Below are 28,000 nucleotides of genomic sequence, written 5' to 3'. Positions count from 1 at the left end.
TTTTAAGGATTAGCTAAAAAAGTGAGGCTGAGATGGGGTATACAATGACAGAGATGCTAATGTAAAATTCTATGTCCTTAAAAATTTCATGTCAATATTTGAGGGTGGGGTTCATTTAAAAAAAGATTAGAAATTATAATAAAGAAATAGTAAAAACTCTATGCCATATCCCTTCATCTCATGAGTCTCCTGGATGTGCTTCACTTTAATGACTGCGTTGTTACAGCCTGTGCCATATGGATTCTTCCCACCAAAACCGGCTTTTCTGAACTGAGGTTGTGGGACCCTACCAACAACATATTCATCATTCCTGTGACCCTCTTGGCCCCAACCTTCATTAGTCCTTGTCCTCCACCTACTTATTTCCTTCTGTGTTCCCACTCAAGTACTATATGTGCTTTCTATCCTGCCGGTCCACCCACACAGTCTTTAAGCCTTCTCTACTTCTTCCGCCTCCCTGTACCCGTCACTCTCCCCAATTACAGCCTCCCAACACCTCACCTAGCAGCCCCAGTCCATTCCCACAACATCCCTTCAGTCTCCCACAGGCAAGCACTAGCTTCTGCCCCCAACCCTACCCCACTACCCCTCCAAACACCTCTTCCTTACCCCCACACCCCAAACCACCTAGATTGCTGTTCATATCAGACACTGTTGGTTCTTAGTGCCTGAAGACAATGGCCATTTGTGTGTGAGTTGTGCTTCTGTGGTCGTGTGTGTATTTCCTACTCTGGGAGGAAGACTCTGTCTGAAAGCTTAAATTGTCAACACTCTTTTTCACAGAGTCTGTTACTAAATGCCTGCTCTATGTGGTAAGTACCAACCTATCCTTTCCATATTGTTGTTATTCTATCCCGGACTTTCAACTGTTTGACAGATTCATCTGTGTTCTGGACAAGGAGTTAAACCTGGCAACTTAGCTTTTGCACTTTTAAACATGAAATTAACCACGCACAGTTCATAAGTCGACCTGCACTTCAATTCCTTGCTTCTGATGGTGCTATGCAACATATCCAGCAGAGTTTCTGTGAAGTTACAGAGAGAATTTAAGCTTAGCCACAAGGTCAGTCTGGAGAGCTCAGGGGATGAACAGCACTGCCCACGGTGGTAACCTGCCACAAAGTTTCACTGATTGCATAAGAGTGAGAAGCGAGGATAATACATGGAGTTCACTAACAGCCATCTTGTATGCATGTAATGGAGGCATTAAACAATCTAATCGAAGCTTAATATATATATGAAGAAATGACCTTAATTACTCATCACTAAAGCTGTCATTGGTTGAAAAACATACTTAATAGCAGCCACAAAAATCTTCGATCAACTGTTGAGTATCACAAATCCAAACAAAAATATTTTTTATGGCTACTCCTGCTGTTCTATAGATGAATTTTTCACTAAATGCTAGTATCATGTGTTATAATCATTTTTATTAAATTTAAGCCATTTTGCTAGTCAGTAGTTTGTAAAGGAACAGCATGTAGCTGTATAAACACATCACGTGCACACGGCTTGTAAAGTGACTCATTCCATGGCATTCCAATAGAAATTATGCAAATTTACTATGGAACACAAAATTACTTAACTGAACCCTTGTTGACAGACACCACTGAGGTGTATGGTGGAAAGAATACAAATATGACGGAATGGCACCAGAGAGACTGAAGGTCACTGTGCATCAGAAAACATTGACAGTTTCGATTTGAATTTTTTTTTTAAAGGAACCCCACCCTCAAATATTGACATGAAATTTTTAAGGACATAGAATTTTACATTAGCATCTCTGTCATTGTATACCCCATCTCAGTCTCACCTTTGTCTCTGTTGTCAAATTTAAATGTTTGATTAGTAACGTGGATAGTGACTGACATAAATAGTGTCAAAGTCTACATAATCTCAATTTGAGAAAGTAAAATGACAAATGAAAAGAATAAAAGAAATAGAATGTAGTAAATAAATATAATAAAGTGGAAATGGAGAAAACTAAGGATGAAAATAAAAGATAATCATAAAAGAAAAGTGGGGAGGGGGGGGGGGGGGGGGGGCATTGGAAGGTTAAAAAGGGGAAAGAGTACACCCAGGAGAATCATGAGATTAAAGTATATGTTACAGAGCAAGCTCCCACCTGTAACGCTCAGAGAAACCGGTGTTCGATGGGGAAAAATGACCTATTGGTAGTCACATCTCTTTAATCACACTATCAATAATGTGCCTAGCATCTCAGTACTGAATATCAAACATTTTTATTTGTATCTATATGTGTGTTCTGTCCATTTGCTAGAAGCCATCCTTATGTAGAATTATATACAGTGAACACAAAGCAGTTGGTAAATGACTCGTGTAGCTTCGAATATGACCCCACCTCTTACACTGTATATCACATGCATGATGGGACTGGAGGAGGTGTGCAGGACAGGTTTTTTCAGTGGGTTCAGTCACATGATTAGAAAGCAAGAGATGAGTGGAAAATTACATGGTTTCATAAAGATTTACATATTTCTTTCTTCTGAGGATCATCTCGCAATGATACTGGATTTGACATCATAACACAATGAAAAAAATAGCCCAAAATATACATACACACAGAATATGTAAGTATGCTTTTATAATGATAGGACAAATGGGCAGCTCTGGCATTGATAAAGGAAACATACTGGCACATGCCAGAAAAATAATTTAAAAAAAAAAAAAAACCTTAATTAGACAGAGTAAACTTCATCATCTTGAATGTGAGGACAGTGTCGTAATCACTGCACTATATCATTTTTCATTAATTTAATTATTCATTCACAAATCAGTCAGATATGGACTGAACAGTGGAATGAAGCAGCAACATAATTCATGCTGAAATAGGTGCATGTGATAGAGGATTCTGAATGTCAGATCTCTTTATTAGATAAGTAGGTCAGAGAATTTACAAAGAAAAGTAGATAGGTTGAAATTAGATATAGTGGGAATTAGTGAAGTGCAGTGGTAGAAAGAAAAGGTTTTCTGGTCAAGTGAGTACATGGTTATCAACAAAAAAATTGAAATGGGGTATTAAAGGAGTAGATCCAATAATGAATGTGAAAAGAAGAATGTGAATGAGCTGCTACGAATAGCACAGTGAACACATTATTGTAGCCAATACACACACTTCTGTCTCTATGCTGTCCATTTTTGGAACACAACTAACAACCAGCTTAGAGACAAATGATGACACTTTCTGCAGGACCTGACCATCATTTTGCAGGACAGTGCTCAAGCACGTACGATGCAAGCAGTTACTGATTTGTTTGACTGACGGAGTTGCTAAGTGCTACACCACCTACTGCACTCCCCCAACTTAAGCCCTTGTGAGTTCAACTCGATTTCTAAACTGAAGGAAACACTTCACGGCATTCGCTTCAGGACTGCTACAAATTCTTCGGGCAACAAACCGCGCCACTCAAACTGTCAACACAACTGGCACAGGTAAGAGTATACTATGAGGTAAGAGTATCCTATGACTTCAATATTGCTGTCAACGGGTTATACACAATGGTAGTGACTACTCTGAAGGTCATTAAAACTTTTAAACACATATCTATTTTGTACAAGCTGTAAATAAATAGTTGCCATTGTTAAAGTTCAAACACTCGTAACTGCTACCTCCACATACGGAGAGGAGACAAATAATGTGTGATGAAATAAAAGAAATTATTCAGACTGTTACGGAGACAAAGCTTTAATTCTGATTAGGGACTAGAATTTGAGGGCAAGAAAAGGAACAGAAGAAAACATTTTTGAGAAGATGGACTGGGAGAAAGGAACTGAAGGGGAAGCTGCCTGGCAGAATTTTCCACAGAGCACAGTTTAACCATTGTTAATACTTGGTTTAAGAATAATGACAGTATGTTCTACGCACAAGAACCTCACCTGGAGCCACCACATAGATGATATAATATTAAGACATGGATTTGAAAACAGGATTTTGAGCTGCATTTCCTGGTGCTGATGTGGAATCTGGCCATCAATTATTGGTTATGAACTGTAACTCAAAAGTGAAGAAACTGTAGACAAGTAACGAAAATTAAGCATATGGGACCTGTACAAGTTAAAAGAACCAAATTAAATATCATGAGACTTCAAGAAGTATGTAATAAATTCCAAAGAAGACAGGTGTTGACCGGTGTGAATATTCCACAACCATCAATTTAATACTGACATGAATTATTTACAAAATAAAAAAAGACTGATAGAAACCAACCTCAAGGAAGATGAGTTTCTATTACGGAGAAAAGCATGAACACATCAGGTAACACCAATCCTACAGCTAATCTTAGCAGATGGAGTAAAGAAAGGCAAACCTACCAACACATTTGTAGCATATGTCCATTTACAAAAGGCTTCTGACAACATTCACTGGTATACACTTTGAATTTCTGAGGGTAGTAGAGATAACATACGTTCATAGAAACCAGGCTGCATTTATAGGAGTACAAGGAAATGAAAATGAAGCAGCAATTCAGAAGGGTAGACAGAGTGGATAACTAATCTAGAGATTCTGAACTGAATTGGGACGAAAAGAAGTTCATGGCACAACACATGTTAATAGGACACATGCTGATGCATCAATGAACAACAAATTTAGTAATGGAATGAATATGTATGTATGTGCCTGTGTGTGGGGTGTGTGGAGCTGGGATTAAAAGTGTAGAGGAACAGCAAAGCCCTACTGCAGTTACCAGGTTTAAATGTATGTAGGTTGCAGTAGCTATGCAAAAAGGAAAGGGCTTGTACACGAGCTTGAAGATCTGCATCTAGCTATTCTTCAGACTGAAAACCACAACAACAGTTGTAGTCAATGGACACGACAATAACATATGTCCCATAGCTAATAGCCAAAATACATTTCTGGAATGTCATATTGTAAACTTAAACAGCTTAGCTGTAATATTTATTATCTGTGAACATGTTGCAATATTAGCCCGTTTTCTACCTAACATATTATACAAACACAACAACAACATTAAGTGTGTCATAATATGTAACACAAAGAATTTATGAACGTTTGAAATAAAGTAACTCGTGCAATCTGGTACGACAGTATTTACAGTACGAAAAAAAAGAGATTAAGAATAACACAGAACAGTAAGCTCTTGGAAGATTAAATTAGGCCTAAATAGAGTTTTCTTCAAACATTATAACGAATCCGTGTATTAGATAGAGGGAAATAATCTAACCTTGAAGTTGGTGTCAATCTGTCTCTCTCACACACACACACACACACACACACACACACACAGAGAGAGAGAGAGAGAGAGAGAGAGAGAGAGAGAGAGAGAGAGAGATTTTAATTGATTTTCTCTCTGATTCATCTGTTGGCTGTATTATAGATTAAAACAATAAATAGAAATTAAATGTTTAGTACGCAAACACAACGCTAATTTCTTAGCGTCTGAATGGAGAAACGACTATTTCTAGTATTGACATATGTGACATCTTCTACTCTGTAAATACCGAATTGAAAGCTGCATAATGGTTGCATCATCAACTTATTTTACGATAATCAATCAACTACGAAAGCATTATGTTGGTCGTTCTGAAGGGAAACTGTAACCTGCTATCAATTTCATTACTTTGTGCTTTCTTTCCAGACAGTTCTGCATCATACCCACTGTAGTCATGCCGCTAGTCATAGTCTATATTCAACGTAGTATTTACTGTCATTTAAAGCAAGTGCCGCGGAAAACACTTTAGAATGCTTATTCAAACTGTCATACTTTGACCAACATACCGACGGGAAGGTAATAAAAATTGAGATTTCAGTCCACAAATATTCAATGACAGGCTTTCGGGCAAAAAGAAACATGTCATTCTTCATGATTAACACTGAAGCAGTAATGTATTAGCGCTAACTGTCTCGCTTTTGTGCTCGGTATGTTAGGAGCTGTCACAATACACAATCATATCTTACCTCTTCGAATGTAGCTGCCAAAAAGATGAATTCTTTGTCACTATAGGACATTTTTGATGTGCCTACTAAATGCACTGACGTAGAAAATAAACAACGAATAACGTCTTATATTGACAACAATCATTACCACTCGATAAACACAACATCATACAGAATACAACTATATCCAAACATGTTCAATGTTTCAGAGCTATCACGTCAAACGACGCTCTTGATGTATGTAGGTTAATCTCTGGTTACTGGTATGTTCGGTTCATCGGTGCATATTCAATATATCTCGCGTCGACATGAAAACGCTGTTTTTGTAGCAGTAATATATGAGCTTCTTTTCATTCCGTCATTACGGGTGGAAAAACGTTTTATCTAATTCCGTTTTATCTAATTCCATAAAGTACAGAATTCTTTATTCGTTTATTTGTTTATTGACTCAAAAGATAATCACGCACATATAAGATACAAGTATGTTTTATGAGGGTACGAAAGGCGGTCGTCCGTGGTCTTGATGAAGGAACCATAATGGCATAGGTCTAAAATTATTTAGGAAAACCACAGAAAATCTAAATCAGAAAATCTAAATCAGGAAAACCGTACAGAATAGGCTCCATCCTCCCGACCACAAGGTCAGCCTCTTAACAACTGCACTGCCTCATTCTTTTGGTCCTTGCATATATGAAGGACACCTGCTGGTGGCCCGGAACCATGAACTTGCTGCTGTACGTCTTGCACTAACTTCAGTCCGTTGAAAAAACTGACTCCAGGCCGGGGAACATGCCATTATTTTCCATGCCCATGAACATGACCTTCCCTGTGTCCACTTGAAAAACTGCGTCAGCATCCTGCCACGTTAAGTGAAATGTTGAACTTAGGAAAATGATAAAATATTAGATCTTGGCACAAGCTTTTCTCACAAAACCAGTACGAAATTGTAATCTGACAAATTAATGTAGTTATCGCCTTTTATTATTAACCGCTACTCCGAATCGTGTAAGTACCGGTAATCTTTGATTGTGTAGTATGCATTACTTATGAAGAACGTTTTATCTGCATTTTTAAACAAATGTATCTTAGTAATTTTTTTCATTTTCTTGGAACTTTCGTTATACAATTTCATTCCCTAATAGGACGTTGCGTTGAGTTTTTTATTTGTTTTTCGTTGGTAAATATAAGTTCAAACTAGCTCTCGTCCCTGACTATGTATAGAACTATAAGTGAAATACTTAGTAATGTTTTCCCTGATACACACGAAAGATTGGTAAAGGAACTCACTTGAAGCAATAACGAAACCCAGTGTTTTAAACAGTTCTTTACAATGAACATGGCTGCTATCCTAGCTATTATTCTTATGGCGCTTTCCTGCATTTTCAATATTGTATCCATGTTTTGGCCTTCGATCCCCAGAAAAGAATCCCAAAGCTACGAATAAATTATACACAGGAATTGTATGTCACCACAAAACATTGACTGTTAAAAACTAATGGTAGAACCCTGAGGGCAAAACACGGTGGTGACATTCATTTTGCCAGTATCTTCGTGTGTTCGTGCCATGTTAACTGAGAATCAGTATTCATACCTAAAAACTTTATGCTTGTTACACAATCTCTAAATTTATCATCTATGTTTAATTTAACAGAATTCTGTTTCTTCCTGATGCTGAAGTGCATACTGTTTGTTTACTTTATGTTTAACGTTAATTTATTACTTACTGTCCAATCGTAAATATCCTTGAGAGTTTCGTTTGCTTTCCCTAATAAGAGTTCTGGTATTTTATCAATGACTCCAATGTTACTGTCATCAGCAAAGAGAACCTTTTCTCCATATCTGACAATGTCTGGGAAATCATTGATATACAGGCTGTCTCTGCCGTGGGTCTTCAAACACGTTTCTCTGGTGTTTTGGCAGATATCTGAAATTTCATTTTTGCAATGAGTAGCTGGAGACAGCCCAAACAAATATAGTTCATCATGGCTTCCATTCGACGCCCAGTGCCTACAGAAAGCGTCGGTTTGTTTCCCATTACGAGCAAAATGATTTTTAAAGCGGAATTTTACGTGCTTCTTAGACAGGGGGCATCCAGATTAGTTTAGTCCGATATTCATTTTCTATTCTATTCTATTCTATTCAATATGTGTTAACAGAGACAGTAAAACACGAAGAACAAAGAACAATCCAGCAGTGACTCAGTAGCGCTGCATGTTCAGCGGTAACAGTCAGTGTGGGCCAAGGCAGTGCTGTCACTGCTAGGGTACTGGTTACTCTTCGAATTTTTCTGTCCCTGTTAACCGATAAAACGAATATTTCACTAGACTAATCTGGAACTGCTCGATCGAATGGGATTGTAAAATTCCGCTTTAAAAATTATTTTGCTCGCAACAGGAAACAAACCGACGCTTTCCATCGACACTGGTGGTCGCATGGATGACGTGATGAGCACTATTTTTTTGGGCTGACTCCAGCTACACATTGTAAAAAAGAAATTGCAAATATCTGACTAAACACCAGAGAAAATGTGTAGGGCGTAGTGGTGGCAGAGATCTGTCGTGCCGCATGGAACATCTCAGATGTCACTTGTTTTGCCCACAAGCTCTGCTACTGAGGCATCTCCTAGTGCACTCGATGTGGTGTATCCGCCCTCACAGCCGGGTCAGTGGCTGCTGATAATGCGTTCGCGTCGCTCGAGGTGGAGGGCCAATCTGGAAGGAATAGGAAGACACTTCGACTGTCATAATTTTATCAGTAAACTGTCAAAGTATTCATAATAAAGTTCCAGAATTTACTGCCCTTCAGGAAAGTTCTTGCACTCAAATTATTTTTGGGACCGAGAGCTGACTGAAACCTGAAGTGGGAAGCTCAGAGATATTTAGCGAGCCACGGAATATATATCAGATAGAGTTGGGAGACTGACTGCCTGGCCTCACCCATTCAGTCAGGCGGGCGCTCCTTCAGCAGGCCTGAGCAGGCACAAGGGGGTAGGGGTTTACTGGCTATTGGAAACTCCAATGTTAGGCGCGTTGTGGAGCGCCGTAGGCAGATAGCGTTCAGGGCTGGGGAAAAAACCAATTTAGACTGAGTATGTCTGCCAGAGGGCCTCATCCAATATGTGGAGACGGCCCCACCGGTGGCTATCAAGCGCACAGGGTGCAGTCATCTGCAAGTTGTGGCTCACGTCGGTTCCAACAACGCCTGTCGCACGGGTTCTGAGACAATCCTCAGTTAGTGCAGGTGGCTGACAGAGGTGGTGAAGACTGCTGGCCTCACCCGTAGGGTGCAAGCAGAGCTCGCAGTTTGCAGCATCATTCCTAGAGTTGATTGGGATATTTTGGTTCGGAGCCAAGTGGAGGGTCTCAACCAGAGGCTTCGTAGACTTTGTGATGGGCTTGGTTGCAGATGTCTGGACCTGCGTTACCGTGTGGGGATTTGTAGGACTCCCCCTGATAAGTTAAGGGTGCACTACACAAAGGAACCAGCTAATCGGGTAGCAGAGTACTTGTGCAGTACACGAGAGGGTTTTTTAGGCTAGGCGATGGTGCCGTGATGAACACTCGCCAGTCGATTCACAGCAAGGGAAGTCAAATGGCGTTCAGAATAGGAAGACACTTCGACTGTCATAATTTTATCAGTAAACTGTCGAAGTATTCATAATAAAGTTCCAAAATTTACTGCCCTTCAGGAAAGTTCTTGCACTCAAATTATTCTTGGGACCGAGAGCTGACTGAAACCTGAAGTGGGAAGCTCAGAGATATTTAGCGAGCCACGGAATATATATCAGATAGAGTGGAGAGTTTTCATTGCAGTTGACAAAAATATTCGGTCTAAGGCGCTGCAGTCATGGACTGTGCGGCTGGTCCTGGCGGAGGTTCGAGTCCTCCCTCGGGCATGGGTGTGTGTGTTCGTCCATAGGATAATTTGGGTTAAGTAGTGTGTAAGCTTAAGGGCTGATGACCTTAGCAGTTAAGTCCCATAAGATTTCACACACATTTGAACACTTTTTTTGACAAAAATATTCTCTCTGTTGAGGTCAAAGTTGAGTGTGACAGTGGAGTCATCTGGTCACGTATAACACGTATAGGTGAAACTAAGCTAATTGTTGGATGTTTTTACCAGTCACCTGATTCCTTCAAAGAAAGTTTTCGGACAATAGCGCATGAATATTCACATCATGTAATACTAGTTGGAGGCGACTTTAACCTGCCGAGTGTAGACTGGAGTGTCTGTGGATTCATTGTGGGGGCTATAGACAGTCATGTGAAATACTGTTGAATAGGTTTTATGAAAATTTTCTTGAACAGCTTGCACGGCAGGCCACATGTAGTGGAAATATTTTAAACCCTGTCGCTACAAATAAGCCAGACCTTATCGACAATGTCGGTATAGAAACGGGGATTAGCGATCACGATGCCATTATGGCAACTATGATTATGAAAGTTAATAAATCTGGCAAGAAGACTAGGAGAATGTTTCTGCTACATAGAGCAGATAAGTAGCTATTAACTTTGATAGTGAATTGGCAACACTTAGTTCCAGTAAGATGGATGTAGAGGAATTATGGGTAAAGAGTTACGTGCCTAGTAATTGAAAAAAGGATGAAAAGATCCACCACGGTTTAATAACGAAATTCGCAAGATGCTGAGGAAGCAGAGGCTGTTGCACACTAGGTTCAGAAGGGGACACACAAACAACGACAAGCGAATGCCAGAAAACATTCGTGCGTCTGTGAAAAGATATATGCGGTAATCATACAACAACTACCACCGCGACACCTTAGCAAAAGATCTGGTAAAGAATCCGAGAAAATTCTGGTCCTGTGTAAAATCGCTAAGTGGGTCTGAGGCTTCCATTCAGTCCCTTGTTGACCAGTCTGGTGTGGCAGTTGAAGATAGTAAAACGAAAGCTGAAGTTTTAAATTTCACGTTCAGGAAATCGTTTATGCAGGAGAAACGTACAAACAAATACCGTCATTTGACCGTCGGCAGACTCCCGTTTGGACGACATAGAAATAAACATACCTGGGGCAGAGAAGCAACTGAAAGATTTGAAAACAAATAAAACACTAGGTTCGGATGGAATCCCAGTTCGATTTTACAAAGAGCACTCTACGGCATTGGCCCCTTACCTAGTTTTCATTTGTCGTGAATATCTCGTCCAGCACAAGGTCATAAGCGCTTGGGAAAAAGCGCAGACGACTCCAGTACATGAGAAAGGTAAAAGAACGTACTCGCAAAATTGCAGACCAACATCCCTGACTTCTGTTTGCTGCGGAATCCTTGTACGAATGCTAAATTCTGCACCCATTAATTGACTACATTTTCAGCAGTAGAAGTTGACAAATGGATTGACAATTTGACATTGACAGAAATTTAGCCATTGAAGAAGAACTGACTGACGACGTGATATTACAAAGTGTTTCCAACCTACAGGAGGTACGAGAAACGGAGAATGACAAAGAAGAAACACGTACAACTCACATCTCTTGGACTGAGGCTTCAGAACCCACAAATATTTGTGTGACATTCGCCAAGAGTACAGAACTTCTGAAGTTGTGAATCTGCACTTCATACAAAATAATTTTTGTCAAAAAAGAGCTCAGGTTAAGAAGCAAGTTAGCATTTTCGTGGTGTTCCAGAGGGCTCGGAAGAACAGTTCATACCGGTGGTAGATACCAGTCCGACATATTCCACACCTTCCATAACGTTAAATATCTGTGCTATTCCAGTTAAACTGCACCAAATTCTTGATAATAATTTTTATTAATTAGCTTGTTCTTGATCTTCTTAAATCCATGGCATTTAATTTATTTCATAAGTAGCATACAAAAATTATTTATAGACACTGAACGTTTCTAAAACTTTGAGCCTTAAACTGATTTAATAGGGTAGTCAGTATTCGACTTTCAATTCAATTTTGTTTTACAGAAAACTGATTCATAGGCCTGCTTTTAAGTTTTATGCTATAACCTCTCCTGTTGTGTTTAATAAGTAAGTTATTCGTTTTTTTTTCGTTAAAACTATAGATTTCGCTTATATCCCTTTCTTAAATCAGATTTTTAAAAATGACCTTGATAATCCAGCATATATGATATTCCGGAATTGACAGATCTCCGAGCATGTCGGATTATCAAAGTCTACATCTACATAGATACTCCGCAAGCCACCGTAAGGTGCATGGTGGAGGGTACTCTATACCACTACTTGTCATTTCCCCTCCTGTTCCACTCGTAAATAGAGCAAGCGAGAAAACGACTGTCTGTAGGCCTCCATATGAGCCCTAATTTCTCGTATCTTATCTTCGTGGTCCTTACGTGCAATGTGTGTTGATGGCAGCAGAATCGTTCGGCAATCAGCTTGAAATATCGGTTCTCTAAATTTTCTCAATAGTTTCCAGAATGAGATTTTCACTCTGCAGCGGAGTGTGCGCTGATATGAAACTTCCTGGCAGATTAAAACTGTGTGCCCGACCGAGACTCGAACTCGGGACCTTTGCCTTTCGCGGGCAAGTGCTCTACCATCTGAGCTACCGAAGCACGACTCACGGCCGGTCCTCACAGCAGTTTCTCAATAGTATTTCCTGAAAGGAACATCGCTTTCCCTCCAGGAATTACCATTTGAGTTCCCCAAGCATCTTTGTAACAGGTGTTGTTTGAACTTACCAGTAACAAAACTAGCAATCTGAATTGCTTCGATATCTTCCTCAATCTGACCTTGTAAGGATCCCAAACACTAGAGCAGTACTCAAGAATAGGTCCAATATGCGGTCTCCTTTACACGTACACCACTCTTTTCCTAAAATTCACCCAACAAACCGAAATCGACCATTTGCCTTCCCTATCACAGTTTTCACATGGCCGTTCCACCTGATACCGCTTTCCAGCGATACGCCCAGATATTTAAACGACGCCGGCCGCGGTGGTCTTGCGGTTCTAGGCGCTGCAGTCCGGAACCGCGGGACTGCTACGGTCGCAGGTTCGAATCCTGCCTCGGGCATGGATGTGTGTGATGTCCTTAGGTTAGTTAGGTTTAAGTAGTTCTAAGTTCCAGGGGACTGATGACCTAAGATGTTAAGTCCCATAGTGCTCAGAGCCATTTGAACCATTTAAACGACCTAACTGTTTCAAACAGGACACTAGCAATACTGATCCGAACATTACAGGTTTGCTCTTGTGCAAACAGAAGCGAGGGATGTTGGTCTGTAATTTTACACGTACATTATTTTACCTTTCTCATGTATTAGAGTCGTCTGCGTTTTTTCCAAGCGCTTGGGACTTTGTGCTGGGCGAGATATTCACGATAAGTGAAAACTAGGTAAGGGGCCAATGCCATAGAGTGCTCTTTGTAAAATTGAGCTGTGATTCCATCCGGACCTGGTGATTTATTTGTTTCAAATCTTTCAGTTGCGTCTCTACGCCAGGTATGTTTATTTCTATGTCGTCCATACGGGAATCTACCGATGGTCAAATGACGGTATTTTTTTTGTACGGTTACGCTGCATAAACGATTTCTTGAACGTGAAATTTAAAACTTCGACTTTCGTTTTGCTATCTTCAACTGCCACGCCAGACTGGTCAACAAGGGACTGAATGGAAGCCTCAGACCCGCTTAGCGATTTTACATACGACCAGAATTTTCTCGGGTTCTCTACCAGATCTTTTGCTAAGGTGTGGCGGTGGTAGTTGTTGTATGTTTCGCGCATATATCTTTTCACAGACGCACGAATGTCTACTAACCTTGCTTGTCGTCGCTTGTGCGTCCCCTTATGAACCTAGAGTGCAACAGCCTCTGCTTCCTCAGCATATTCCGAATTTCGTTATTAAGCCGTGGTGGGTCTTTCCATCCTTTTTTCACTTACTAGGCACGTAACTCTCCAGATCACGATTGACAACCTGTTTAAACTTTACCCATAATTCCTCAACATACATCTTACTGGAACTAAGTGTTGCCAATTCACTGTCAAAGTGAGATGTTAATAGCTGCTTATCTGCTCTATCTAGCAGAAGCACTCTCCTACAATCCTTAGACTTCTTGTCTGATTTATTAACTTTCATAATCATAGTTGCCGTAATGGCATCATGATCGCTAATCCCCGTTTCTATACCGACATTGTCGATAAGGTCTGTCCTATTTGTAGCTACAAGGTTTAAGATACGAGGGGTGGAACTTAAATAGTGGCAACTATTTATTCACAACCGATACAAAAGAGTTACGTGTTTTTAACCTGTCACTGTCCTTCAAGGAAGCCACCAGCGTTGTTTAGAACGCGTTGACAGCGATGTGGAAGGCGTAGTATACCGTTAGCAGAGCCTTTTCTGCTGATGGTGCGAATGGAGCGGTCTACTGCCTGTCGAATCTCTGTAACACCACGACGTGGTTCCTTCATCTTCGGAATCAAATCAAATTCACAAGGACTTAAGTCCGGGGTGTATGGTGGATGGTACAGTACTTCCCAGTCCCATCGGCCGAACAGAGCAGCCACAGCTTGCGCTGTATGCGCCCGCGCATTTTCGTACAAAATGATGTGTGGGTTGCGCAGAAAGTGTCGCCGCTTCTTTCACAAAGATGGTCGCAGTTGATGCTCCAAAAACGAACAGTAATACTGTGCATTGACGGTTTGCCGTGGAGGAACGTAATGCGTTAGGATAACATCATCACAGTCGTACACCAGATTCGCCATAACTTTCACCATACTGGCGCTCTGACCATTTCTCCAGTTCCGTCAAGTCATGCGGAACCCATCGTGATGCAATTTTTCGCATGCCCAGGCGTTCCTTCAGGATGCGAAGCACAGTCGTATGAGCTAATCCGACGAGCTCACGAATCGTATTGGCGTCGATCACTGTCCACTAACGCGGCAACAGCATGCACTTCTTCTTCGGAGACGCTAGGACGACCTGTCCGATGCATGTCTGCCACAGTTTGCCGACTTTCGTTGAAGGCTTTTACCCAACGTGCCACTGTTCTGTACGGCAATGCCGATTCCCCGAACGCCTCTTGAAAACCTTGATGACACTGTTGTGCTGTACGACCTCTGGCACATTCAGTCTTGATCCAACTCCGTTGTTCCTGTTTCGAAAACATAGTGACACCGTTACGTTGGACTGCTCGGTCGCAAGTGACTGTGTTTCCCTCGACTGTGCGCATGCCGGTGACGTGGAACGGGCGAGTCCATTTGCTCGGAGGTAAAGTAAGTATGTCAACAATGTGTGCTATCAACGACAATAGTAGATTCCATTGCAAAGTCTCTCCACAGCAGTGTTGTCAATATTTAAGTTCCAAACTTAGTATTTCCACCGCGTGTGGCATGTCGCGAAAGCTGCCCAAGACACTTTTCAGAAAACGTATTCAACAGTATTTCGGATGACTGTCTGTCTGTAACCCCCGCAATGAATCCATAGACATCCGAGTCTATACTCGGCATGTTAAAGTTGCCTCGAACTGGTACTGCACGATCTGAATATTTACGCGCTATTGACCGAAGACTTTCTTTAAATTACTCTAGAACTGTAACAGTGGTATCGGGTGGCCAGAAAAAATCCAACATTTAGCTGTTATATGCGACCAGATGACTTCACCGTCACTCTCAACTTCGACCTCAATAGAGACAATATTTTTGTTGACCGTAATGAACACTCCCCTCCTAGGGCAGTAAATTCTGGAACTTTATTACGAATGCTTCGACAGTTTACTGATAAAATTGTGACAGTCGAAGTGTTTTTTATTCTGAACACCGTTTGACTTCCCTTGCTGTGAATCGACTGTCGAGTATTCATCACAGCACCTCTAATTGCCGCCTAGCCTAAAAAACCCTCATGTGCACTCCACAAGTACTCTGCTACTCAAGTAGCTGGTTCCTTTGTGTAGTGGATCCCTGACCTATCAAGGGAAGTCCTACAAATTCCTACACGATAACGGAGGTCCATAAATCTTCAGTCAAGACTGTCACAGAGCCGACAATCCCTTTGGATTAGCCTCTCCACTCGGCTCCAAACCAAAACACCCCAGTGAACTCTGGGAACGATGGTGCAAATTGGAAGCTCTGGTTGCAACCTCTGGGTGAGGCTAGCAGTCTTCACCACCTCCGCCAGCCGCTTGTATGAACTGAGCATCGCCACAGAATGCATGTGACAGGTGTCATTGGTGCCAATGTGAGTCGAACTTTCAGATGACTGCACCCTGCATGCTCGATAGCCACATGGAAGGCTATCTCCACATATCGGATGAGGCCCTCCAGCAAACATACTGAGTGCACATTGGCTTTATTTCCAGCCCTGAACACTATCTGCCTAGGGGGGTTATAAAGCGCCTAACATTGGATCTCCCAGTAACCAGTAAACCCCTTCCCCTGTGCACCTGATCGGACCCTGTTGAAGGAGTGGCCACCTGTCCACTCACTGGGTGGATGGGCGAGGCCAGGCAGCCAGTCTCCACATTGGCCCTCTGCCTCGAGCGATGCAAACACGTTACCACCCGCCACTCATCCTGCTGTGAGGACCCGCCCCCAGGGGCACCACAACTCTTTTGTGGGTACGTGCATGTCGAGCACGGGACCCAGAGCTTGTGCAGCTCTCTTTCCTTTCCAGGCTGCATACCTTCCCTTTCCACACCCTCCCTGTCTAGATCATTTCCCCTCCCCCCCCCCAACCCTTCCCTCCCCCATCGCCCTCTCTTTGGGAGTATGTTTTGCACCTATGTCAGGAGACGGACGCTTGTGACCGAATGAAGTGGCTTCTTATCTTTTATTTCTACAATGTAATGTATCTGTCTTACTTTGTCCTTCTCTTTCCTTGATTCTTCTCTTTATCTTTCTCTCCACTGCGGCATTTGAGAATTATTCTCTTCTTTTCTTTTCTTTGTTCCTCCCTTTATCTTTCTTTCCTCCCTGTGTGTGTCCGAAGGCCGATCCACACTTTCCCACATGTAGCCAGTAACAGGGTAAGGCGTAATTTCCCACCCCGGGTAGACACGTAGGACATGTACGGATCCCCTGGTAAAGGCCAGGCCTAGGGTGGGTTGATTACCCGAGCTGGTACCTTCCGAACGTGCGGATTGGTCCCTCTAACCGTTTCTTGGGAGGTGTGACCTGAGGTGTGGACAATCACCTAAGGCCGAAGTGCCCTCAGAGAGGCCCCCCATGAGAAAGGAGCGCGCCATCGGAAACGCCGGTAATCGTGGGGGATACTTTTGCAATGGTTTCTTCTACAACTTCTGTCCACAAGAGAAAGCTAGATGAGTCTCAGCCACAGAAAATTCTTCCATCAGTGCCAAAGTTCCTAGTTGTTTCTCGGTCTGACAAAGGTCAACACTTCTCAACAGTCAACCCTTTCATTATTCAGAAAGGTATCGATGCAATTGCAGGTCATGTAAAGTCTTGTTCCCAGTTCCAAAATGGCACCTTGTTGTTAGAAACAGACAGTCCCCTCCAGGCACATAAATTGCTTCGAACTACACTGCTACACATCTTCCCTGTCGGGGTGGAAGCGCACCGTACTTTAAACTCATCGTGTGGGGTGGTTTATAAAAGATCACTCGACAGATTATCAAATGAGGACATTCAAAATTACCTGTCTGATCAGGGAGTCATGACCGTACATCGAGTAATGAAAAGGGTTGATAAGGTACTGGTACCAACCTGCACACTCTTCTTGACATTTGACAGAGTTCAACTTCCATCGATCATTAAAGCAGGGTATGAGATAATTTCAGTTAACCCTTACATCCCCAATCCTAACTTCCATCGATCATTAAAGCAGGGTATGAGATAATTTCAGTTAACCCTTATATCCCCAATCCTACGTGTTGCTGTCAGTGTCAGAGGTTTAATCATACCAGCCAGTTGTGTTCCAGTACGACCTGTGGCAGGGATGCCCATGAAGGTGATTGTCCACCTCCATCCCCTCATTGCAACTGTATGGGCGACCACGATGCTTCTTCTAGAGACTGCCCTATTTGTAAGGATGAACGAATTATTCAGGAAATCCGAGCGAAGGGAAACTTGTCTGCCTTTGCTGCTAATAAGTTATTCACCAGTAGAAAGCCCACCCTGCTCCCAGTGGGTAAATATAGCACTGTCCTCACCTCTCCTCGACCTACTAAGGAGGAGGTAGCCATGCAGACTTTCGATCTCATCTTTAGCGCCCCAGTCGTCAGATCGGCCAGCCCAAAGATATCCCGTTCAACCTCCCACCCCCACACTGTCATCCGCTCACTCTAAGGCTCGACCTTCATTGGCTCCTGCTAAATGATCTCAGAGGTCGCCGAGTTAACGGCAGCTGTGGTGAGATGTTTCCTTTTTTCGTCCACCCTGCGTCAGTTATCCATTGGCATATCTGCGGAATTCGCTCCAATCAGGATGAACTGTCGATCATGTTACGATCCTACTCCCCAGTCATCTTCTGTCTTCAGGAAACAAAGCTACATCCACATGATAGCTTTGTTTTCCCTCATTTCCAATCAGTCCGTTTTAATCTCCCCTCTGTTGCTGGCATTCCAGCTCACGGGGGATTTACGATTCTTCTCCATGATATGAGTACTATCAATTATCTCCCAATCCACTAATACAGTTCCTTCCCAGCTGTCTCTGTACATCTTTCCCTTTCTGGATTCACCTTCTCTCTTTGTACCATAAATGTTTCATCGTCCACACCAGTGGCAAGAGCCAATCTCCTTCATCTCCTACGTCAGCTCCCACCCCACTATTTGCTTGTTGAGTACTTCAGCGCCACCACCCTCTTTGGGGATCTCTGCATCCTTGTCCAAGAGGCTTCTTATTGATTGACCTCTTCCACCAAGCGGATCTTATTTGCCCCAAAACTGGGCAACCTATGTTTTTGTCTGCCACCACGTCAACCTATTCTCATTTGGACCTTTCGGTTGGTACTGTTCAGCCAGCTCAGCACTTTGAATGCTTCACTCTTGCTGATACACACTCGAGTTACCATTTTCCCTGTGTCTTTCGATCACAGCCACAACTGCCATCTGTGCCCCCAAGACGCTGGAAGTTTTCCCAAGTCGATTGGACACTTTTCTCCTCACAACATTTGATGACCATCAATTTCCTAGCATCGACGATCAGATCACTCATGTTACAGAAGTTATTCTTACAGCCATGGAACGTTCAATACCTCGTACCTTCCCTTTGCCCCGGCACCCACCATTTCCTTGGTGGAATGAGGCATGCCATGACGCAATATGCGAGCGAAAACATACTCTTCAGGTTTTCCACCATCATCCTACGTTGGACAACTGTATCTGCTATAAACAGTTACGTGCGTGACGCCATCGCTTCATACGCAATAGCAAGAAGGCAAGCTGGGATTTCTTTACCAGCTCCTTTAACACCTTCACTCCCTCATCTGTAGTTCAGAGTCGAATTCAATGGTTATCCGCCATATCTAGTTTTTCCCAGATCCCTGGGCTGTCGCGCAAGATACCTTAGTGGACCCAGTCGCAATTCCTTACTCATTGCCTCAACACTTTGCTGAGATTTCGAGCTCTTCTAATAACCTACCAGCCTTTCTCCCGAAGAAATGAACAGTGGAAGTGCAACCTCTTGCTTTCTCCTCTCAAAATCGCGAAAGCTATAATACCGTTTTTTCTATGCGGGAACTCCGACATGCACTCTCTTCCTCTTGCTCTTCCGCCCCAGGACAGGATGGCATCCATCTCCAAATGTTGCTGTATTTATCATACCCTAGTCTGCGTTACCCCCTTCGCCTTTATAATCGTATTTGGACTGGCAGCACCTTTCCCAGAAGATGGCGGGAAGGGCTCCGAAAGCATCGATCCGCAGTTGAGCATCTTGTTGCTCTCTCAACTTATATCATAAACAATTTTCTAAGAAAACGTCAAACGGTATCTATATTTTTTGATCTGGAGAGGGCATACGATACCTGTTGGAGGACAGGCATCCTCCACACACAGTTCTCTTGGGGCTTTCGAGGTCGGCTACACCTTTTCATCTATGAATTTATGACAGAGCGCACATTTAAGGTGAGGGTGAACACTACTCTGTCCCGTAATTTCTCCCAAGAGAACGGGATACCCCAGGGATCCTTGCTAAGTGTTGTACTGTTTGCCATCGCCATAAATCCAATTATGGATTGTCTCTTTCCCGATGTCTCTGGCTCCCTCTTAGTCGACGATTTTACAATATACTACGTCTCTCAACGGACCAGCCTTCTTGAACGACGTCTTCAAGGATGCCTCGGTCACCTTCACTCTCGGAGCATCGAAACCGGCTTCCGATTTTCTCCCAGTAAGACCGTCTGTGTAAATTTTCGGCGTCGTACAGAGTTTTATCCGCCTTCCCAACATCTAGGCCCTGTTGGCCTTCCGTTCGCAGACGTCGCCATATTCTTGGGACTTATGTTTGACAGAAAACTGTGCTGGTCTTCCCACGTTTCATATCTTGCAGCTCGCTGTCTGCAATCCCTCAACACCCTCCGTGTTCTGAGCGGTATCCCCTCTGCCTATATCGCGCCTTAGTGCGCTCGAAATTGGACTGTGGAAGCATTGTTTACTCCTCTGCACGGCCGTCTATTCTCCGGCGTCTAGATTCTGTCCACCACCCTGGGACCGAGCGGGGTGGCGCAGTGGTTAGACACTGGACTCGCATTCGGGAGGACGACGGTTCAATCCCGCGTCCGGCCATCCTGATTTAGGTTTTCCGTGATTTCCCTAAATCACTCCAGGCAAATGCCGGGATGGTTCCTCTGAAAGGGCACGGCCGACTTGCTTCCCAATCCTTCCCTAATCCGATGAGACCGATGACCACGCTGTCTGGTCTCCTTCCCCAAACCAACCAACCAACCACCACCCTGGATTGCGTTTAGTGTCTGGAGCTTTTCACACTAGCCCCGAGGAGAGCCTTTATGCCGAGACTGCTGAACCTCCACTGTACAATCGGCGAGCTATTCTTCTGAGTCGTTACGCTAATCATCTGTCTTCCATGCCTGCTCATCTGACCCATGCCCTTTTTTTCGATGCCTCCTTGGATTTAGGGTATGCACGCAGCCTTTCCCCTCTACTGCCACCAGGAGTCCACTTCCGTCAACTGATACATTCACTTTCCTTCCAATTTCTTAAAACTTTCTTGACAAATGGGGGTATGGCGCCACCTTGGCTTCGCCCCCGGACCTACCTTCTCCGTGACCTTTGTCAGCTTTCCAAAAATAGTACACCCCATATAGTTTATCGTCGGATATTTGCTGCTCTATGCGCACAAATGGTGGATGCCACGTTTGTTTACACTAATGGCTCCAAGAGCAAATTTGGTGTCGGAAGTGCCTATATTATTGATGACACCCTCTTAGATTTCGGCTACCGAACAAGTGTTCGGTTTTGACAATGGAGCTTTACACTGTTCTCCAGGCTGTCCAATACATCCGTCGTCATCAGTGGATACAGTATATTATATGCTCGGATTCGCTTAGCTCTCTTCTCAACCTCCAAGCTCTTTATCCCATCCACCCTCTGGTCCACCGGATTCAGAACTGCCTCCAGATGCCCCACTTGGGGGGCATCTCTGTGGAATTCCTCTGAATACCAGGGCATGTTGGTACCTGCGGAAACGAGGCAGCCGATATAGCGGCAAAAGCTGCTGGCTCTCTTCCTCGGCCCGCTGTTCACATGGTTCTCTTTGCCGATCTACCGAGCGTTTTATGTCGTTGTGTTGCTCTTTTATGGAACACGCATTGGTCTGCATTTCAGGATAATAAATTACGAACATAAAACCTCTTCCCTGTGCTTGGACCTCTTCCTCCCGTCCTCGTCGTCAGGAGGAGGTAATTTTAACTAGACTCCGGATTGGACACTACCTTTTTAGCCATCGACAACTTTTAAGTGGCGCTCCTCCCCCGCTTTGCCCCCACTGCTCTCAATCGTCAACAGTGAGACACCTTTTACTTCAGTGCCCCTATTTTAATCCGCTATGCACCCGTTTACAGCCATCCCTTTTAAATGATGACGCGCGCTCAGCCGACCGCGGCCTTGAGTTTATAGGTGTTAGTGAGATGATATCAGTCATTTGAAGCTCTTTTCGGGGAAAACATCTCCCCTTCAATAGCACTTTTCTAATAATTCCAACTATTTTTAGTTCCCCTCCTCCTTGAGTTTCGCCCCCATTGCTGCTGATCTAAATTCCTGTTTTTACCCTTCACTAAGCTACAGAATGGGTGCTTATAACTATAGCTGCTTTGCGCCCTAAAACCATAATAAAAAAAATAAAAAAATTGCTGTGAGGGCGGATCCACCGCGTCGTGTGCACTAGGAGATGCCTCGGAAGCAGAGACCGTGGGCAGAACAAGTGACATCTTAGGTGTCCCATGCGACGCGCCAGATCTCCGCCACTGCTACACCCTGAGACAACAGCCTGAAGGTGATTGAGCATAGCCAGCAGAACATTCAACCGTTCGCCAACTCTAGCCAGCTCTTCTGGTAAAGCTTATATACTCTCATTTTATCAATACTTTCTCAGTTTCATCAACTTTTGCAATCAACACATTGGTTAACTTCAAAATGGCTAGAGAATAAGTTTCTTCTCGAGCATTTATATCCGTGAGACTTTTGTTGTATTTATAAAATTTCGTAGAATGGCATCTCAGCCTAAATGTCAGGGGACATGCGTGCAAATTTGTCCATTTGTAACTGTGTAACTACCTATTTTTTTCCTTTAAAACCTCTTGAAAGTTTCTTCCATAGTGACTGCCATTCATTTGTCTTGTTTTATTAATAACCAAAACCTCAACTGTGTATGATTCCAGGAATCTCCACATAAATCTTTATCTTGACTGAAACCAATTATTAGGTCTGTGTTATCCCTTACCAACTGTTATCCCTTACATACTACGATCTGGCCAGCTCCTCCTGCATCCGCACACAGCATCACACATTCTACCCACCCTAGCAAGACTAACTGAAGAAGTGAACGATAAAAACAGACGGTCCTAGATATGAGAGTTGCTACCCTCCAGATGTGTCACCAATGGACGCTGATGCTTTAAAGATCGACTATTGAGTGAGCAACTATTGCAATAAAGACTGAATGAATTTACACTTTCAAAAACGTGAGATTAACCCCCTTAAACACAGAAATACGCTCGAAATTTGATAAATATGCTACATGGAAATGGCAGAAAAGAATAAACACTTAACTTGCCGCGCTCTTACGAATTCGTATCACAGGTCCTACTGTATATGGTTTTCCCTTACTTACTCCACATATATTGTATCCATCCTACTATCACAGTGATGTTTAATGAAATATCAATCGAATTTTCTTCTTTGCTATCATCATTTACCTTTGAGAATCGTTCAAAAGACTAAGTAGCGGGCTTTGAGAGATTGGTCTCTTTTCAAACTCTCTAACCTTTGGAATCATAATTTCTCCTGAATAGCACTGTGGGCTTCAGTGTCTTTGTTTTGTCAACATGCTGTTATGCACTAAACAAACTTTGACATAGTAGGCACCATATATACTCTCATTTTATCAATACTTTCTCAGTTTCATCAACTTTTGCAATCAACACATTGGTTAACTTCAAAATGGCTAGAGAATGAGTTTCTTCTCAAGCATTTATATCCGTGAGACTTTTGTTGTATTTATAAAATTTCGTAGAATGGCATCTCAGCCTAAATGTCAGGGGACATGCGTGCAAATTTGTCCATTTGTAACTGTGTAACTACCTATTTTTTTCTTTTAAAACCTCTTGAAAGTTTCTTCCATAGTGCCTGCCATTCATTTGTCTTGTTTTATTAATAACCAAAACCTCAACTGTGTATGATTCCAGGAATCTCCACATAAATCTTTATCTTGACTGAAACCAATTATTAGGTCTGTGTTATCCCTTACCAACTGCTTCAAAGTCCTAGAGTATGTATGACTCAAAATACATCTACGCTCCGTATGGCGTCTGAATCAGTAGTATTTCCAAAATTGATCTTGATTTTCGAACGCAACATCGTCAAATAACAACACCGAGCAGTCAGATTTAAACTTTCAGGCAGCAAGATATCGCTGCTTTTGCTGTATATCATACATGATACACCATCATTAACTCATGTAATAGCTGGTATTTGGGTTGAAAAAATGTCCTGAAAATACACACATCAGAAAACGTTTTGCATCACCCCGGTTCCGAGAGTTCCGGAACCTGTACAGAAAATTGGAATAGAGATCAACATAATCATTTCCGCTTATTCTATTGCTCATGAAAACCACACATTGCATGTTATACCACCAAACAGCGAGACCTTCAGAGGTGGTGGCCCAGATTGCTGTACACATCGGTACCTCTAATACCAAGTAGCACGTTTTCTTGAAATTGATGCATGACTGTATTCGTCGTGGCATACTAGCGACAAGTTCATCAAGACACTGTTGGTCCACATTGCCCCACTCCTCAACGGCGTTTCAGCGAACATCCCTCAGAATGGTTGGTGGGTCACATCGTCCGTAAACCGCCCTTTTCAATCTATCCCAGGCATATTCGATAGGATTCATGTCTGGAGAACATTCTGGCCACTCTAGTCGAGCGATGTCGTTATCCTGAAGGAAGTCATTCACAAGATGTGCACGACGGGGGCGCGAATTGTCATCCATGAAGAAGAATGCCTCGCCAATATGCTGCCGATATGGCTGCACTATAGGTCGGACGATGGCATTCACGTATCGTACAGCCGTTACAGTGCCTTCCATTATAACCAGCAGCGTGCTTCTGCTCCACATAATGCCGCCCCAAAACAGCAGGGAATCTCCACCTTGAGGCACTCGCTGGACGGTGTGTCTAAGGTGTTCAGCCTGATCGGATTGCCTCCAAATACATCTCTGACGATTGTCTGGTTGATGGCATATGCGACACCCATCGGTGAAGAAAACGTGATGCCAATCCTGAGAGGTCCATTCGGCATATTGTTGGGCCCATGTGTACCACACTGCATGGTGCCGTGGTTGCAAAGATGGACCTCGCCATGGACGTCGGGAGTCAAGTTGCGCATCATGCAGCCTATTGTGCACAGTTTGAGTAGTAACAGGACGTCCTGTTGCTGCACGATAAACGGTATTCAACATGGTGGCGTTGCTGTCAGGGTTCCTTGGAGCTATAATTCGTAGGTAGCGATCATCCACTGCAGTTGTAGCCCTTGGGCGGCCTGGGAGAGGCATAACATCGACAGTTCCTGTCTCTCTGTATCTCTCCCATGTCCGAACAACATCGCTTTGGTTCACTCCGAGACGCCTGGACACTTCCCTTGTTGAGAGCCCTTCCATGCACAAAGTAACAATGCGGTCGCGATCGAACCGCGGTATTGACCGTCTAGGCATGGTTGAACTACAGGCAACACGAGCCGTGTACTTCCTTCCTGGTGGAATGACTGGAACTGATCAGCTATCGGACCCCCTCCGTCTAATAGGCGCTGCTCGTGCATGGTTGTTTATATCTTTGGGCAGGTTTAGTGACATCTCTGAACAGTCAAAGGGACTGTGTCTGTGGTGCAATATCCACAGTTAACGTCTATCTTCAACAGTGCTGGGAACCGCAGTGATGCAAAACGTTTTTTGATGTGTGTAGATAAAAATGTTTGAAGCAATCTCCATCTGTGTGCATTGTCAGTGACGTAATAACGTTCGTCTAGCCAGTATCAGATGGACCTATAACTATCAATCATATCTTGTCACGCAGGAGTGTTTCACTCCTGTTCTTCTTCTGCTTTTCTGCATTATCCTTGGACCATTCAGTCACTACAAAGTCATAGCGTTCTTTATCTATCCACTATTCATTTGCATTAGCATACATGGAATTTTATAGAAAAAACATAATTTGCATTAGCATACATGGGATTTTATAGAAAAAACATATTTACTTGTGTTACATGTTTTTATTTATAAAGTCTTACATATAATTCTATACATGAACATGCCTACAATTAGTGTGCTGCACTTGTACAATTACTGTGAACTGATGTGCATCATGTGTTGTAATATTGAGTGACGTTTTCTTCAGTAGGATGTAGAGTTTTCTGTAGCTACATTCAATTGGTCAACAAATTTCCATAAAAGATGAACGCATTTCATTGTCAGCTTATTTGTTGGTTGACAGCATGTTGGATGGCGAAGGTAGTGTACATTAAATTATTAAACGTCTACTCTTGCAAATGAGTGCTGCCTGTCTTGCTATGCGGTTTAACTGCTTGTGGAGAGTAGGTGGTAAATCTTCCAGGGTATAAGGCCGTGGTCCACGAAACTCTTCTGTTCCTTACGTTTCATCCAGAACTACGCTGGACATCTTCAGAGGCGTTGCTCCTCTGTAGTCGCCAAGACTCAACGGAGAACAACGCCTCTGAAGATGTACAGCCCAGTTCTGGATGTAACGTTATGAACAGAAGATTTTCGTGGACCAGGACCTTATACCCTTAAAGATTTGCCAGCAGCAGTGTCATCCGGTCGTGAAATCCTCCATTTTGTCATGTGGAGCCTACACAGATTTTGTGATTGCCTAATAGTACTTCTGGAGTTTGACTATTTCAAATAAACATACACGCAGTTACCATTGAGTTAATGCATAAATAAATTTACTAGGCTGAGGATAATGTTTTTGCTGCTGCTGCTTTGGTGCAGAATGCTTCATAATGGTGGTGTTAACTCTTTGACATCTCATTCCTAATTGAAATGTTTTTTACACATGAAATACACCTTGTCCGAGAGTATCGACAGAAAATTGAACAGAACCTTGTGTCTTGCTAGAAGTACCGTCATTTCAATGTTTTCCTGTGCTACTGAGAGATGTCGTCGCATTCCTGACGATGTAAAACAGCCACAACTAGCAGTCAATGTACATCTACAATTCGTTCAGGCGCTGGTTGGTGCCATGTAGTGCTGAAATTGCATAGTTTTAGCGCTTTTCTGAGGTGCTGAATAGAAAGCGTGACTGAGTGATGGGTGCTTCTCTATGCAATGCTGTTAGGTTAGAAATGGTGTCGTTTTGGTGCTTTCCCACGTTGTATAAAAGTCATTGCATTCCTGACGACTGAAGATAGCTTCATATCCGTGCGATCAGTAAGGACACAGACTGAAAGCGTATATTGCCGCTGCCGGTAGTCATTTTGAACACATCCTGTGACGATCAGTTGTCTTGTTACTTCTCAGAATCCGCATAACTATTTATGCATCTTTAGTGTGTGCTACCACGGGTATTACACGAGTGTCGGCGTGGGAAATTTTCAAAATATGATATCTCTTAAATGACTTGCGCTAGAATTCTGCAACAAACATCACTGACATTCTAATTTACCCTACTTTTAGTTTGTTAATGTCAGTGGAAAAAGAAAAATTCGGAGTAGGTATTAAAATTCATGGAGAAGAAATAAAAACTTTGAGGTTCGCCGATGACATTGTAATTCTGTCAGAGACAGCAAAGGACTTGGAAGAGCAGTTGAATGGAATGGACAGTGTCTTGAAAGGAGGATATAAGATGAACATCAACAAAAGCAAAACAAGGATAATGGAATGTAGTCGAATTAAGTCGGGTGATGCTGAGGGAATTAGATTAGGAAATGAGACACTTAAAGTAGTAAAGGAGTTTTGCTATTTGGGGAGCAAAATAACTGACGATGGTCGAAGTAGAGAGGATATAAAATGTAGACTGGCAATGGCAAGGAAAGCGTTTCTGAAGAAGAGAAATTTGTTAACATCGAGTATAGATTTAAGTGTTAGGAAGTCATTTCTGAATGTATTTGTATGGAGTGTAGCCATGTATGGAAGTGAAACATGGACGATAAATAGTTTGGACAAGAAGAGAATAGAAGCTTTCGAAATGTGGTGCTACAGAAGAATGCTGAAGATTAGATGGGTAGATCACATAACTAATGAGGAAGTATTGAATAGGACTGGGGAGAAGAGAAGTTTGTGGCACAACTTGACCAGAAGAAGGGATCGGTTGGTAGGACATGTTCTGAGGCATCAAGGGATCACCAATTTAGTATTGGAGAGCAGCGTGGAGGGTAAAAATCGTAGAGGGAGACCAAGCGATCAATACACTAAGCAGATTCAGAAGGATGTAGGTTGCAGTAGGTGCTGGGAGAT

General features: G+C 42.8%; 1 protein-coding gene across 1 annotated transcript in view; it reads right to left on the bottom strand.

Annotated features, from left to right (window-relative positions):
• LOC126469833 (protein zyg-11 homolog B-like) overlaps nucleotides 1-6,134 on the bottom strand; it is a 222,541-nt gene extending 216,407 nt beyond the window's left edge. The window contains exon 1 of the mRNA XM_050097124.1: nucleotides 5,939-6,134. The gene's annotated coding sequence lies outside the window, so the exon portion shown is untranslated. The remainder of the gene's footprint in view (nucleotides 1-5,938) is intronic.
• Nucleotides 6,135-28,000: the final 21,866 nt, after the last annotated feature.

Source organism: Schistocerca serialis, chromosome 3, assembly GCF_023864345.2.
Source record: "Schistocerca serialis cubense isolate TAMUIC-IGC-003099 chromosome 3, iqSchSeri2.2, whole genome shotgun sequence".
In the NCBI taxonomy this organism is placed as follows: domain Eukaryota; kingdom Metazoa; phylum Arthropoda; class Insecta; order Orthoptera; family Acrididae; genus Schistocerca; species Schistocerca serialis.
The sequence above is the reverse complement of the archived record's forward strand: the minus strand, read 5'-3'. Positions and strand labels throughout refer to the sequence as shown.